Source organism: Macrobrachium nipponense, chromosome 28, assembly GCF_015104395.2.
Source record: "Macrobrachium nipponense isolate FS-2020 chromosome 28, ASM1510439v2, whole genome shotgun sequence".
NCBI lineage: Eukaryota > Metazoa > Arthropoda > Malacostraca > Decapoda > Palaemonidae > Macrobrachium > Macrobrachium nipponense.
Genome location: NC_087217.1, coordinates 27,834,682 through 27,849,681, shown reverse-complemented (window position 1 = coordinate 27,849,681; position 15,000 = coordinate 27,834,682).

Sequence of the window (15,000 nt, the reverse complement as noted above, 5' to 3'; positions counted from 1 at the left end):
TCTGATTCGGCATTGTAAAGCTCTGGGGAATCGAACCAGGACACTGAGATCGGTAGTCGAGCACGTAACCGACTCGTCCCAACGAGGAACTTATATATATATATATATATATATATATATATATATATATATATATATATATATATAAATATATATTAATAGAATCTTTAAATAGAACAAATAGACAGACGGATGGGAAAACATACTTTACGAGCACTGGAACAGTTAGAGGATAAAACTTACTTTAAGTGCCCTAGGACAGATAGACAGATGGGACGCCTTATACGCCCTAGGACAAACAGACAGACAGCCAGCGAAACACGCTTCACAGAACTCAGACAGACAGACAGCCGTGCTTTCAGAGTCCTGCCCAACAATGGCGGGAGCCAGTGAGTGCCAGTTTCCAGTTCGGAAAAAGGTTTATAAATAAACAAAATGATCAATCAGAGAATGCGGGCGGACGACGCTTCCTTGTCTCCAGAGAGGGAATCGATATTCCATTAGCCCAGCGTCGGGTGAATAATGAAGTGGTCGATGGGAAGACCCCTTTTTCATTTTTCATTTTGAAACGACCTACCGACTAGTAAGTACAGGCTGTAGCGGGCCAAGATTCCTCCTGTGTGTGGTGTAGGTTCTAGGCCGGAAATGCACTAGTAGGTGGCAACCTAAAGGTACTATGTTATGACTGTGTCACTGATGATTCGTTTCGAAGCAAAATATTTCCCATATCCTGGGAGATTATTGTCGACGCTCTTTTGCTGTTTAATTTGATTTGCCTTTGAAATGAAACAGCTATAATGTTCAATGCTACTGTCCTCAGAGAAGGCCTCCTCCCTTATTATTATTTAGATTATTGGTTATTATTATTGGATTATATTTATTATTATTAGTTAGTTATATTATTAGTTATTATTAGTTATTATATTATTTTATTATTATTATTATATTATATTATTATTTATTTATTATATTGATTATAATTATTACTATTATTATTATATTATTATGTATTATTATTATTATTATTATTATTATTATTATTATTATTGGTGAGGAATCCACAGTGGTGTAGATATAAATATATACATTTGGAAAATATATATTTACATCTACATCAGTGTGGATCTCTTATCACCCTTATAGTGACCCATGCAATTATTATTATCATTACTTATTATTATTATTTATTATTTTTTATTATTATTATTATTATATTATTATTATATTATATTATTAATTTATTGGTGAGGAATCCACATTGGTGTAGATATAACTATATACATTTGGAAAATATATATTTACATCTACATCGTGTGGATCTCTTCACCCTTATAGTGACCCATGCAATTATTATTATTATTATTATTATTATTATTATTATTATTATTATTATTATTATTATTATTATTATTATTATTATTATTATTATTATTATTATTCATTGACTTGACATTCAAGCTTCCAAAGAATATTATGGTGTTCATTTGAAAGAATTAACAGAAGGTAATGGGAAACAGAAGTAAAGAAGAGGTCACTAATTAAAAAAAGTAAAATTGAATCAGTAATATAAAATCTAAGTAAGAGCTTATGACAATTGCATTTAATATTAAATTTGAAGGCTATAAGAGAATAAGTTTGTTTTATGGAGAGCTTTTATATTTGCATACTGTAAAAGAGAATAAGTTTGTTTTATGTCGAGCTTTTATATTTGCATACTGTAAAAGAGATTAAGTTTGTTTTTAAGAAGAGCTTATGTCAATTCCATTCAATACATATGTCTGGAGCTAGATAGGAAACATCCTTGATGGTAGGACATTGCGTATCCAGTAATATGACAAATTTTGGCCATTCAAAAGAAAAAGGATATATTGGACACTTCCAAATCTCCATAACAAAGGCATCTTTTTCCTGTAGCATGTCACACTCAGACTGTCATATCCCCCCCCCTCTCTCTCTCTCTCTCTCTCTCTCTCTCTCTCTCTCTCTCTCTCTCTCTCTCTCTCTCTGGCCCCTTTGAAGTACCGCTATCTCACCATACCAACCCTTTGAGCTCCAATCGACGGCATATATTTTTTTTCTTCACACTGTTTTTATCCGTGCGTTTATTCGTTTTACCGGAAGTTCTCGTTAATTTCGGCTATTCCCCAAAGGCCAAGGGCCACGCAATATCACCCCCCCCCCCCCCCACCTTTTATATTTCTGCAGATACCTCGGTGGGGTACGACGCACTCGTAGACAAGTCATGTGTGTATGTGTGTGTGTATGTGTGGTATATATATAATAAATCTATATTATTTAATATATATTATATATATAGTATAATATATAATACATTAACACTATAATTAAATTTTCACTGATAACTGGGTCACAGTTTGCTCTTAAGTGAGGGATGTATTTTTGTCTGCAGAAGTTGCTGGAGAAATTATTTTGACAAAATTAAGACATTGAAGCACAATTTATATAGTATGCTGTAATGGAAAACACGTCAGAACATATGTCAGCAGCAAACTCTTAAAACGGTATTGCAAAAAAGGCGTGATCCAACTTCTAGCTTAACTCCAAACCCCAAAACGCAAGCTGGATCTTAAGCCCAAAGCCGACAAAAGCTGAAGAAATGTCCAATTTGTATTTAATCATATTCAATTTGAAAAAATTACCCATTTGTACATTGACTCCCCCAATTTAATTGGCCCGTTTTAATTTAGTATAGGCTTTAACATTACAGGAAGAAAAGTCCAGTAATAAGAAGAAAATAGAGAACAAACTTCTATACAGATAAAACACGGTCTGAAATAGCCTTTTTATTAAAATTAGCTAAGTAAAATAAATAAGGAACGGAAATGAATAAGAATAACTAATAATTAATAACTAACTAATTCAATACTAATAATAACTAAATAATAATAATAAAGAATAATAATCTAATAATAGTAATGAATAATATAATGAATAATAATTACTAATAATAAAATAATATTGTCGACTAGTGTCTGGTCGTGTGATTCAACAGACATCACGACAGACAACAGTCAGACACCTAACTAAAGAAAATGCCAAACTCGGAAAGCCCCAGGTCCCGATTGAAGTCCCATGGGATACTTGGCTCCAAAAAACTTCCAAGGTACCTTAGCCACCAACGAATAGCAGAACAACTCCAGCCATTGTATCTCAAATCAACCAAGCCCCCACCCAAAGGATGAACCTACAGTGGAAGAACATCCTTAGTACAAAAACAAACAACAAAGTAAGGGAAATATAGCCAGTCAACGATCAGGCCATCCACCCATGCCGACCGAATAAGTTCGAAGTTACTAACACTGGTATCAGCAGTGACAAGGCTATACAACTACCTAGAGGAGACAAACCCAACCACTCCCCCACCAACAGAAAGGCTGTCAGAAGGGAAGTGTAGGGGCACAAAGAAAAAACCAGCTCCTGCATAGGACAAAATGGTAATGAAGAACAGTAAGGAGAAGGAAAACCAAACCAACCGAAGCATGGCAATTGGATAGACCTATAAGGAAAGCCTTCGACAGAGGGGGGTGATACCACACCACATGGCTAATAGTAATGCTTTGAAAATAATTACATGGGGCAGAGGAAAAATACCATCAGCTTCCTCAAAAACAATACAAATGCGCAAACTGGGGAATACAAATATTACAAGCTCTGGAATACAAGACTAGCAGAGGTAATAATAGCAGGGAGAAGGGATTCGTTCCAGTGCGCACTCACTGTCCCAACTAACTCTTCGTTAGTAAGCCATTGATTTCCCATGGACAAAAGTATAACATGAAAGATGGGTTTTATGCCGGGTACCAACTCAACGAACAAAAGAGGCAACAAAATCAACCATCTGATGTTCATGACGACATCAAGCTGGTAATGGTAAGATAGCATCCAAGGAAATAGATACCCTAATCCAGACTGTAAGAACGGATTGTATCTGGGGACATCGGAAATGGAACAGTTTTGGAAAGAAAAATGCGCCCCTTAGTCAACATACAAAAAGGCAAAGTAACGAGAGCTGACAAGGGGATAAGCTAACCAGATGGGAGCAAACATCCAAACACATAGATGAGACAGGATACAAAATACCTTGGGAATAATGGAAGGAGGAGATTATCAAAACACCAAGAGATGAAGGACACGATCAGGAAAGAACATATTCATGCAAAGACGCAAGGCGATACTCCAACGTCAAAAAACTCAATTCGCCTGTGGAAATAGATAAAAGCCATTAAAACACATAGGGCAGTTGCCAGTATTCAGATACAGCGCAGGGCATAGTGGAATGGACGAAGGCAGAACCTAGCAGCATTAGATTCAGAAAACCAGGAAAACCGAAATGACAATACACCAAAGCACTAACAACCCAATAGGCAAATACGGACAGACTATACATAAAACACTAAAAGGAAAGAAGGAGGGGAGAGGACTACTAAGTATAGAGGACTCGCTCAACATCCGAAAAACAGAGCACTGGGGGGCAATACTCTGCACAACCAGTTGACAGACGAGTGGCTAAAGAGTGGACATGGGAAAGAAATGGACTAAGTTAAAAGTAGAGACGAAGACCCAGAAAACTATAACAAAGAGACCTAGGGAGCAAAGCCAGAAAGAACCAGAGGTACTGTCACAACAAAACCAAATGCACGGACAATACCATGATGACAGTAACTAAAGAACTTAGCCAGCGAATGACCAATTGGCAATGGTCTACATGAGGGGAGAAGCTAAAGAAGGAAACCTGAAGGAATGATAACAAAAAGCGGCACAAGATTCAGGCCCTAAGATAACCAGATATGTTTCCAAGTATCGATAGACCGGAAATCAACATCTCTCCCAGATGTTAGGCAAGTGGCAATACGTGAAAATGAACCAGAAACCCAAACCAAATAGCAAAGTGAATGCCCTGCACTTGCACAGAAACCAGTACAAAAAAAGAGGCATGATTCCAGTGGCAAAAAGCCCTCCCAACTGCGGAGGCCTGTGGCAAGAAAACAAAATCAGCTACCTTGCGGAGTAATAAGTGTGGTACGAGACCTACCAACCTGAATGGAGTGATAGAAAACGATCAGGCAAAGAGCCCTCCTGGACTATGGTATCAGAACGGTATAGGGGTGATACGTGCAAAACAGACCCAGAACGTGACGTTGATTGACGACAAAGTCAAGAAGAAACGTATCACTCATTGGATGTCGCGAATACCATGGGACAACCAGAGTGTTGAAGAGAAAGAAGAAGGGAAAAAATGGATAAGTAATCCAATGATCTTGAAAATAGAAATAGAAGAAGGATATGGGATATGCCGAGTGGGAAACTTCGTACCCATAATCCATAGGAGCACCTAGCGACGATCCCAAAGATCCCTGAAAGGAATTCTAAGAAAAAAACTTACGAGGCTGAACGTAGCTCCATGGACTCATGCAGAAGAGTGTCATCCTAGAAACGGCACAACATAGTAAGAAAAGTGATGGACTCCTAAGGAGGCAGGATGCATCCCGGAACCCCACCACGATAAATACCACCCAGTCGAATTGGAGGGGACTAGTGATTAAGCAATCAAAAAAAAAAATAAATAAAAAAACAATAATAAAGATTTGGAGAAGACCCATCTTTTCAAAACAAGTCCTTATTGAAAGATAATTGCTTGCATCAGCTGGTCATTTAACTTGCCAAATATTCTCCTCCTTATTTTTCTAACTAATTGCTTTCCTCTCTGCTATTTGCAACTGGCGAGTATTGCGCCAGATATTACGCATCAGGAGGAGTCAATTTCAGGGATTATTGCTTACAAATTTTATTTGTCAACAATACAAATAAGATAAACATAAATTAGGTCAAAATATGAGCGAATTATTGGCACCAACGTTTCTCTTCGGCAATCATCCGAGGTATGGATTCCCACGGCCAGTGGGTCGGAGGCAGAACTGCTAGGTCGCTGTCAGGATCTACTCCAATAATATAGTGCTAGGTCAGCTGGGGGTCAACCGCTAGCTGAGTTTTCATTGGTTGGTAACGCAATGCGTTACTGCTATTAGGTGGAGGAATAATAATAATAAAGGCTCTTATTATGGATGGATTCATACACAGTGAATCCAAAGAGCTAATGAGCATAAACATTCAGAATAAGTTGAGGTATTTAATTTGTATTAATTGCTTGAGGCAAGCATTACCCTGAAGACATGATTCTTTATCTATGAAAAGCCGTACCAGAGAGGGTTAAAAATTACAAAAATAAATACCGTAGACCTGAATGTCGAATCATCAGTTCCAGAAGCCCTTCATTCCCCACACAGTTGGACTGTGGAACAAGTCTATCCTCAAAGTTTCAAGCGAAGTCGCAATGCATCACTATCATAAAGCAATTTCCCTTGAATTTTTACCATTTACTCACATTTGTATCTTTTCATTTATTAATTTATTTGTTTTTTTCTAATACCTGATCTCCTCTCTCTTTTTTTCCTGTTACATTCTGGTAAACCTTTCAAATGAACGCCTTATAATTCTTTGGAAGCTTGAATTTCAAGTCAGTATTCCTTTGGGTTCATCTTTTGAATAATAATAATAATAATAATAATAATAATGTGCAATACACCACTTACTATTCAAGTCCATGGTCCCCGTATAATCATCTTAGGAATAGTAATAATAATAATAATAATAATAATAATAATAAAAATAATAATAATTATAATAATACATTTCTTATTATTCAAGTCAAAGGCGTTGTAGGTTCGTCTTCTGAATAATGATAATAATAATGATAATAATATTAATATTAATATTAATATTAATATTAATACTAATATTAATACATCACTTACAATTCATTCAAGAAATATGCAAATCAGCTGAATAAACTACGAATACGAAAAAAAATTGGTTGCAGTGACGCCAAGATCTCTCGAACGACGACCGAATCTATTTAGTAGAGGATTTCACCAAACCCCATTCACCCATTTATCCATCTCGCGATGAAGAAGAGGACCACGCCCCTCCCTTCCCCTCCCTTCCCCCTTATTATTCTGTACGTGACCTTTAAGCATTCACGATGATCTATACATTATTCATTATTCAGCGAAAAGCTCCCCCCTAAGCTCCCCGTCCCCTTCCCCCCCCCCCTCACCCCGGGACGAAAGGGGGGGAGCATAGGAGGTACGAGCTTTGGAGAGCGCCACTAAAAGTTTCTCTAGCTGGCGAACCCCTCGCTAATGGATTCATCCATTCGTAATGCCATGAGCCTTAGTAAACGTATACAAAACTCACTTCGAATGCAGGGATAACTCTCTCTCCTTCTCATCTCCTCTTCTCTCCTCCTCTCTCTCTCTCTCTGTCTGCTGGTCCGTCTGTCTGTCTGTCTGATGGAGTGCAAAGAGGCCCGTGTTTAATTCTGACAAGTTTCGTGCGGGTTGCTAATCATCTGTTTCTTTGCGAATGACTTGTATAAAATTATGTTGTTTACATTTTGTAGTTAGTAGATATATATATATATATATATATATATATATATATATATATATATATATATATATATTGTTGTGTGTGTGTGTGGCTGTGTGTATGTGTGTTTGTGTATATATATATAGTATACGTATATGTATATAAAATATTACATATACATTTGATATGAAATGTATATAGGGGGGGTATGTACATATGTATAAATATTAATGAATATATATATATATATATATATATATATATATATATATGTGTGTGTGTGTGTGTGTGTGTATGTATGTGTATATATATATATATATAATATATATATATATATTATCTTCTTGACCATCCTCTCTCTCTCTCTCTCTCTCTCTCTCTCTCTCTCTCTCTCTCTCTCAGAATGTGTGTGTGTGCGTGTGTGTGTGTGTGTGCGTGTGCGTGACTGCCGCATCTTCCACGTGCGTGCAGAATAAAGCATGGAACCCTTTCATGTTTGTCTTTTCTTAAAGGTTCTTCTTCAGATACAAGATGCAAATCTTCTCTAAATGTTATTCTCAATCTTTCCTTCAGAGGGATTTTGTGGGCCGTGTGCGTTGCTCTTTCTCTCTCTCTCTCTCTCTCTCTCTCTCTCTCTCTCTCTCTCTCTCTCTCTCTCTCTCTCTCCTGTACCAACTATACACGGATGTATATAATATACATATATATATATATATATATATATATATATATTTTATTTATATATATATATATATATATATATATATTTATATATATGTGTGTGTATTTTTATATATATGTATATATATATATATATATATATAGTATATATATATATATATATATATATATATATATGTATACATAAGATTATATATGATCTATATATATATCTTAGTTTTGCCTCATATTCTGTACTTGAGTTTTGCTAACATACAAAGCAGAAATATTTGTATCTCTTGAAGTGGAATGTACTCTGCATAGGGATCGTACATTCATTATTAAAGATGACACTAGTCGAGAGAAATTGTATTATATTCTTCAAATCTTTTTTAATGTTTTTTTTTCATACGTTGGTGATACTTGTCTGCAAACTTCCATAATAAATAGTAGCCCTTTTTCTCTTTCACTAATTATCTTAACTGAAGGTACATTTGACACTTTATGTAATGATGAGTAGTTGTATATTTCTCTCTCATCATATCTTTAAAGACATAAGTTAAGGGAAAACATAAACATTTTGAGAGTTCAAAAGCAGTCCAAGGGATGAAAACTAACACTAGCTTTACATATTTCATGTGTAATGACAATGGGAAAAGGTAGACTGGCGGGTGCTACACTACCATATCCCAGTTATGAAATATTTTGATAGGAGTTCCAAACTTTGTGGTGGGAGGGGTATTTCTCTCATCAAACGAACGACAGTGGGTCTCGCTTTAATCTCGTGTCTACTTGAGTTGAGTAGTCTTACAATGAGTTCACTGAGCAGCGAATGGCCTCTACTGTGCCACGCCGTTAAAAGAGCCTACCCCTTCAATGGTAACATAAGCCAACTTGTCAAGGCTTTCCTGAGGTAGTCAGGGAAGTGACTATACAATGAAGTGGCCTCGTCGTATTTTACCTCCTTTCGGGAAAAATAGCTCGTTGTAAAGAAACTTATATGCGAATAGGAATTTCCCATAAAATTATCCCCATTAAACTAGGCCTGTCCCTTACGACGCTCCTGATTGGCTGTTGATAAGCCAATGACAGGGATGGAAACTCTCAGTCTCTCGAGAGAGTTCACTTAGGAACGGATGCTTTTGAAAGACGTATCCCTCAGGAGAGGTGGAACATACATCCTGCCTATGTGAACTCTCTCGAGAGACTGGGAGTTTCTATCCCTGTGATTGGCTTATCAACAGCCAATCAGGAGCGTCATCGTAAGTCACTGGCCTAGACATCAGATGCACCGGTGATGTGAATCTACTATAGTTCAGCTGCGTTCTACTACTGATATCCTGCAGATATCTTACTCAAAAGCTTTAATCATTCGTTATAAGACAACGTTATAAAGTTCTATTTTATTTTTTGGGGGAGGGGATTGGGTTAGGTATACATAGATTTTTTTCTTTGATATTGACGAGATATACATAATTTTAGATGAGTGCTTTGATCCGCATCTCACACTGGAAATTCAATGTGCCCCAGAATTCCAACAATTTATTAACCTAGAATATTTATCTGAATATTACTATTAAAATAGTACAAACGTCTTTATTATTATTATTATTATTATTATTATTATTATTATTATTATTATTATTATTATTATTATTATTATTATTATTATTATTATTATTATTATTATTCAAAGAAAACTCATAATCACATGAATCAATAAAATGGAAAAGTAAATCCACAATAGTATGTCCTGTTTGATTTTGTTATTTAAATAACAAAACCAAACAGACATACTATTGTGTATTTACTTTATCATTATTATTATTATTTTTTTTTTTTTTTTTTTTTTGTGCTCTATCACAGTCCTCCAATTTGACTGGGTGGTATATAGTGTGGGGTTCCGCCGGGTTGCATCCTGCCTCCTTAGGAGTCCATCACTTTTCTTACTATGTGTTTGCCGTTTCTAGGATCACACTCTTCTGCATGAGTCCTGGAGCTACTTCAGCCTCTAGTTTTTCTAGATTCCTTTTCAGGGATCGTGGATCGTGCCTAGTGCTCCTATGATTATGGGTACGATTTCCACTGGCATATCCCATATCCTTCTTATTTCTATTTTTCAGATCTTGATACTTATCCATTTTTTCCCTCCCTCTTTTCTCTTCAACTCTGGTGTCCCATGGTATTGCGACATCAATGAGTGATACTTTTCTTCTGACTTTGTCAAGCAACGTCACGTCTGGTCTGTTTGCACGTATCACCCTATCCGTTCTGATACCATAGTCCCCAGAGGATCTTTGCCTGATCGTTTTCTATCACTCCTTCAGGTTGGTGCTCGTACCACTTATTACTGCAAGGTAGCTGATGTTTCTTGCACAGGCTCCAGTGGAGGGCTTTTGCCACTGAATCATGCCTCTTTTTGTACTGGTTCTGTGCAAGTGCCGGGCATTCACTTGCTATGTGGTTTATGGTTTCATTTTTCGTATTGCACTTCCTACATATGGGAGAGATGTTATTTCCGTCTATCGTACTTTGAAACATATCTGGTTCTTAGGGCCTGATCTTGTGCCGCTGTTATCATTCCTTCATGTTTCCTTCTTTAGCTCTCCCCTCTGTAGCCATTGCCAATTGTCATCGCTGGCTAGTTCTTTAGTCTGTCTCATGTATTGTCCGTGCATTGTTTGTTGTGCCAGTCCTCTGTTCTTTCTGTCTTTCTCCTGTCTCTGTTATATTTCAGGGTCTTCGTCTACTTTTATTAGTCTTCTTCCCATGCACTCTTTAGCCACTCGTCTTCACTGGTTTTCAGATATTGCCCCAGTGCTCTGTTTTCGATGTTGACGCAGTCCTCTATACTTAGTAGTCCTCTCCCTCCTTCCTTTCGTGTTATGTATAGTCTGTCTGTATTGCTCTGGGTGTAGTGCGTGTATTGTCATTTGTTTCCTGGTTTTCTGATCAATGCTGCGGAGTTCTGCCTTCGTCCATTCCACTATTCCTGCGCTGTATCTGATTACTGGCACTGCCCATGTGTTATGGCTTTTATCATATTTCCGGCGTTGAGTTTTGACTTGAGTATCGCCTTGAGTCTCTGCATATATTCTTTCCTGATCGTGTCCTTCATCTCTTGGTGTTTTATATCTCCTCCTTACCATTATTCCCAGGTATTTGTATCCTGTCTCATCTATGTGTTTGATGTTGCTCCCATCTTGGTAGCTTTATTTATCCCTTCAGTCTCGTTACTTTGCCTTTTGTATGTTGACTAAGGCGCATTTTTCTATTCCAAACTCCATCCTGATGTCCCCAGATACAATCCTTACAGTCTGGATTAGGGTATCTATTTCCTTGATGCTCTTACCATACAGCTTGATGTCGTCCATGACATCAGATGGTTGATTCTGTTGCCTCTTTTCTTGAGTTGGTACCCGCATCCATCTTCTGTAGTACTTTTGTCATGGGAATCATGGCTACTACGAAGAGTAGTGGGGACAGTGAGTCGCCCTGGAAGATCCCTCTCCTGATATTAACCTCTGCTTGTCTTATTCCAGAGCTTGTAAGTATTGTATTCCAGTTGCGCATTGTATTTTGAGGAAGCTGATGGTATTTTCCTCTGCCCCATATATTTTCAGGCATTCTATTAGCCATGTGTGTGGTATCATGTCGAAGGCTTTCTTATAGTCTATCCATGCCATGCTTAGGTTGGTTTTCCTTCTCCTACTGTTCTTCATTAACCATTTTGTCTATCAGGAGCTGGTCTTTTGTGCCCCTACCACTTCCTTCTGCAGCCTTTCTGTTGGTGGGGAATGGTGTTTGTCTCCTCTAGGTAGTTGTATAGCCTTTCACTGATGATACTGTTAGTAACTTCCCACATTATTGGTAGGCAGGTGATAGGCCTGTAGTTACTGGCTATATTTCCCTTACGTCTTGTCTTTTTGTACTAAGGATGTTCTTCCTGTGGTCATCCATTTGGGTGCTTGGTGATTTGAGATACAATGCTGGAGTTGTTCTGCTATTCGTGGGTGTAGGGCCCTGAAGTTTTTCAGCCAGTATCCATGGACTTCATCGGGACCTGGGGCTTTCCAGTTTGGCATTTTCTTTAGTTGGTGTCTGACTGTGTCTGTCGTGATGTCTGTGAATCTTTGTTTTATTCTCCCTGTTTCTTCTTCCTTGACTTCCTGGAGCCATGTTGCATGTGTTGTGTGATACCGGATTGCTCCATATGTTTTCCCATAGTCTCTTACTTGGTTTGGCTTCAGGAATTTCTGGGTGGTTTGTCTTCGCCACTTAGTTGGCTGTATAGTCTTTTCTGGTTGGTTCTGAATAGTTTGTTCTGTTGGTATCCCTTATTCCTGTTCATGTACCGTTGGATCTTGTGTGCTTTGGCCTTAAGCCTCTGTTTTTACCATATTCTATTGTGTTGTTTAGTCCCCTCTCGTGTACTTTGTATTTCTCGTTGAGTTCCTCCTTGTTTTCTTGCTTCTTAGCCTTTTTTCTGCCATCTCTTTCAGTTTACTCAAGTCAGATCTCATCACCATGATTTGCTTTTCCAGGCGCCTTTTCCAAGGAGGTTGCTGTTTTGGTTTCTGTTGGGGTTGGTTGTGACGGTGGTGTTGGTGTTCGAATCCCCATCAGTTCTGCTACTAATCTTGCTCCTGCATATGTCAAGTTATTTGTTTCTGTGATACTGGTGGTGTGTATTAGGCCCATTATTTCATTGACCTCACTTGTTTTCTCCCTTAATTTCTTGGTGTTGTAGGCTTTCATGGAGGGGATCTTTGTTCTCTCTGTATCTGGCTCATCCATTGTCTAATCTTTTCTACCCATTCCGTCTCTCTGTTACTTCGTCGGTATTTCTTCGTGTGTCGTTGTTTGATACTTCATCCTCCCTGTCGTCTTCTGTGGCATCGTCTCTCAGTTCGTCTTCGTGTAATTCGTTGTCGTGTGACATTTCCCTTTTTTTTCCAGTTCTTCTCTTTCTGTTGGGGAGAGCCAGTTCTTTCTCTTTATGTCCTTACTTGGTCTGCCAGCCTCTGCTCTGTGTGTTATTCCTCTCATTCCAGATGTTGATCAATCTTCTTCTATATCCTCTCTCTCGTCGGGTTGCTTCTGATGTAGCATCTCCATATTTCCTTATTTTCTTTTCTTGTCCATTTCTTCCTTTTTGCCTCTGTAGCTCCAATCTCAGGCTGTTGATTATTGTCGTTGTGGTGATCAGTTGCTGGATGACGACCTCCAAGTACCTGACCGTCTTCCCCTACAATTGGGTTGAATATCCTGGTTGCCGGACGAGGCTCCTCTGTTGCCAGAGGTTCCATTTACGTCGTTGTCGTTTATTCCTTCATTTCTTTCCATCATTGCTGAGTTTTGCTTATTTAACCCATAGCTGGACCCTACCCCATCAGGGATAGGTACTCATTTACAGCTGAGTAGACTGAGGAAATTATGGTAAAGATCCTTTCCCCAAGGAAATCAACGCCCGAGGAGAGCGGTCACACCATCCAACGACTGACCAGCCCCATGTTGCTTAACTTGACTTAAGTCTATGACGACCTAACCAACTCCTCATCGGCGCCACATTATATTATTATTATTATTATTATTATTATTATTATTATTATTATTATTATTATTATTTATTATTATTATTATTATTATTATTTTATTCAGAAGAAGAAGAGGAGCCCTATTCGTTAGGAACAAGTACACAGGGACCAATGACTTGAAATTCAAGCTTCCAAAGAATATAATGTTTATTTTAAAGTAATAAACAGGTGATGCAAAATACAGCTATTAGAAAAGACAAAAAATAAATATACAAATTTATAGATAAATAGATAAAAATGTAAATTATTAAGTCACAAGAAGAATTGAGAATTGCTTTATATCACATTGCGAAAGTGATCGGAATATTTCGCGAACCAATTTGAAATAATGGAAAAAAAATTATATACTGCTTGATTGGCTTCCATTCCTCTTTAACCTGCCGTTGCTACAATCTATGGGAATAAGTTGATAGATCCGTCAGAGATCGCAAACTCTGGTAAACTGTGATCTTTATTAGAACTCTGCGAATTAAATGTTAACTTGATTAAACGCGACAAACGTAGACTTTCCTCTCCATTAAAATGATTAAATTTGTCAATTATTATTCATATAAATATTTAACTTGTAACAAAGATATGAAGCAATTCTGAGATTAATACAATACAAATTTCCTTCTCAAGCTTTTCATGAAATGACGTTAAATGAAACGCTGCTCTCATTTTTATCATAATAATAGCAATCAAATATGATATACCGAACACTTCAAGATGGGTAAGGAGAATGTGATGTCTATAAAGCATTGTCTGGTACTCTTTCCTCTTTCTTCTTTGTTAATATCATCGTATTTTTCACTTAACGTTTTCTTTGTTCTTCAAATTCAATCTTGTAGAAAGGAACTGCGTAATCATATAGTACAGGTAATCAACGATAAACGTTTGACAGTGACAAGTAAGTTAAATTCATCGTGCACGTTCCGTAGAGTTTTTCAAAGATTAATCATCAAGCCATTTACATGTAATATATAGAGTACAGACAGTAATATGCGCACTCAATAAATACACGAGCTAACATGATAAAAAAATGATAAATCGGCAATATCCACGCAGATACCGAAGAAGCATAAAAATAGCATTAAGCAGTCCTATTGTTCATTGGTATTATATTGAATATCTTCCTCTTTACAGTAAATGAGATATGGCAAGGTGAATTCTAATAAACTTTTTATGGAGCTATCAAAATTTACCAAATCCTGGCTAGTGTAGAATCATTTGCTGTTACCTGTAATGGAAATGATTTCTCTGCATCCAAGAGTTCATTAGATTTATTTACTTTTGTACATCGATCGATTACACG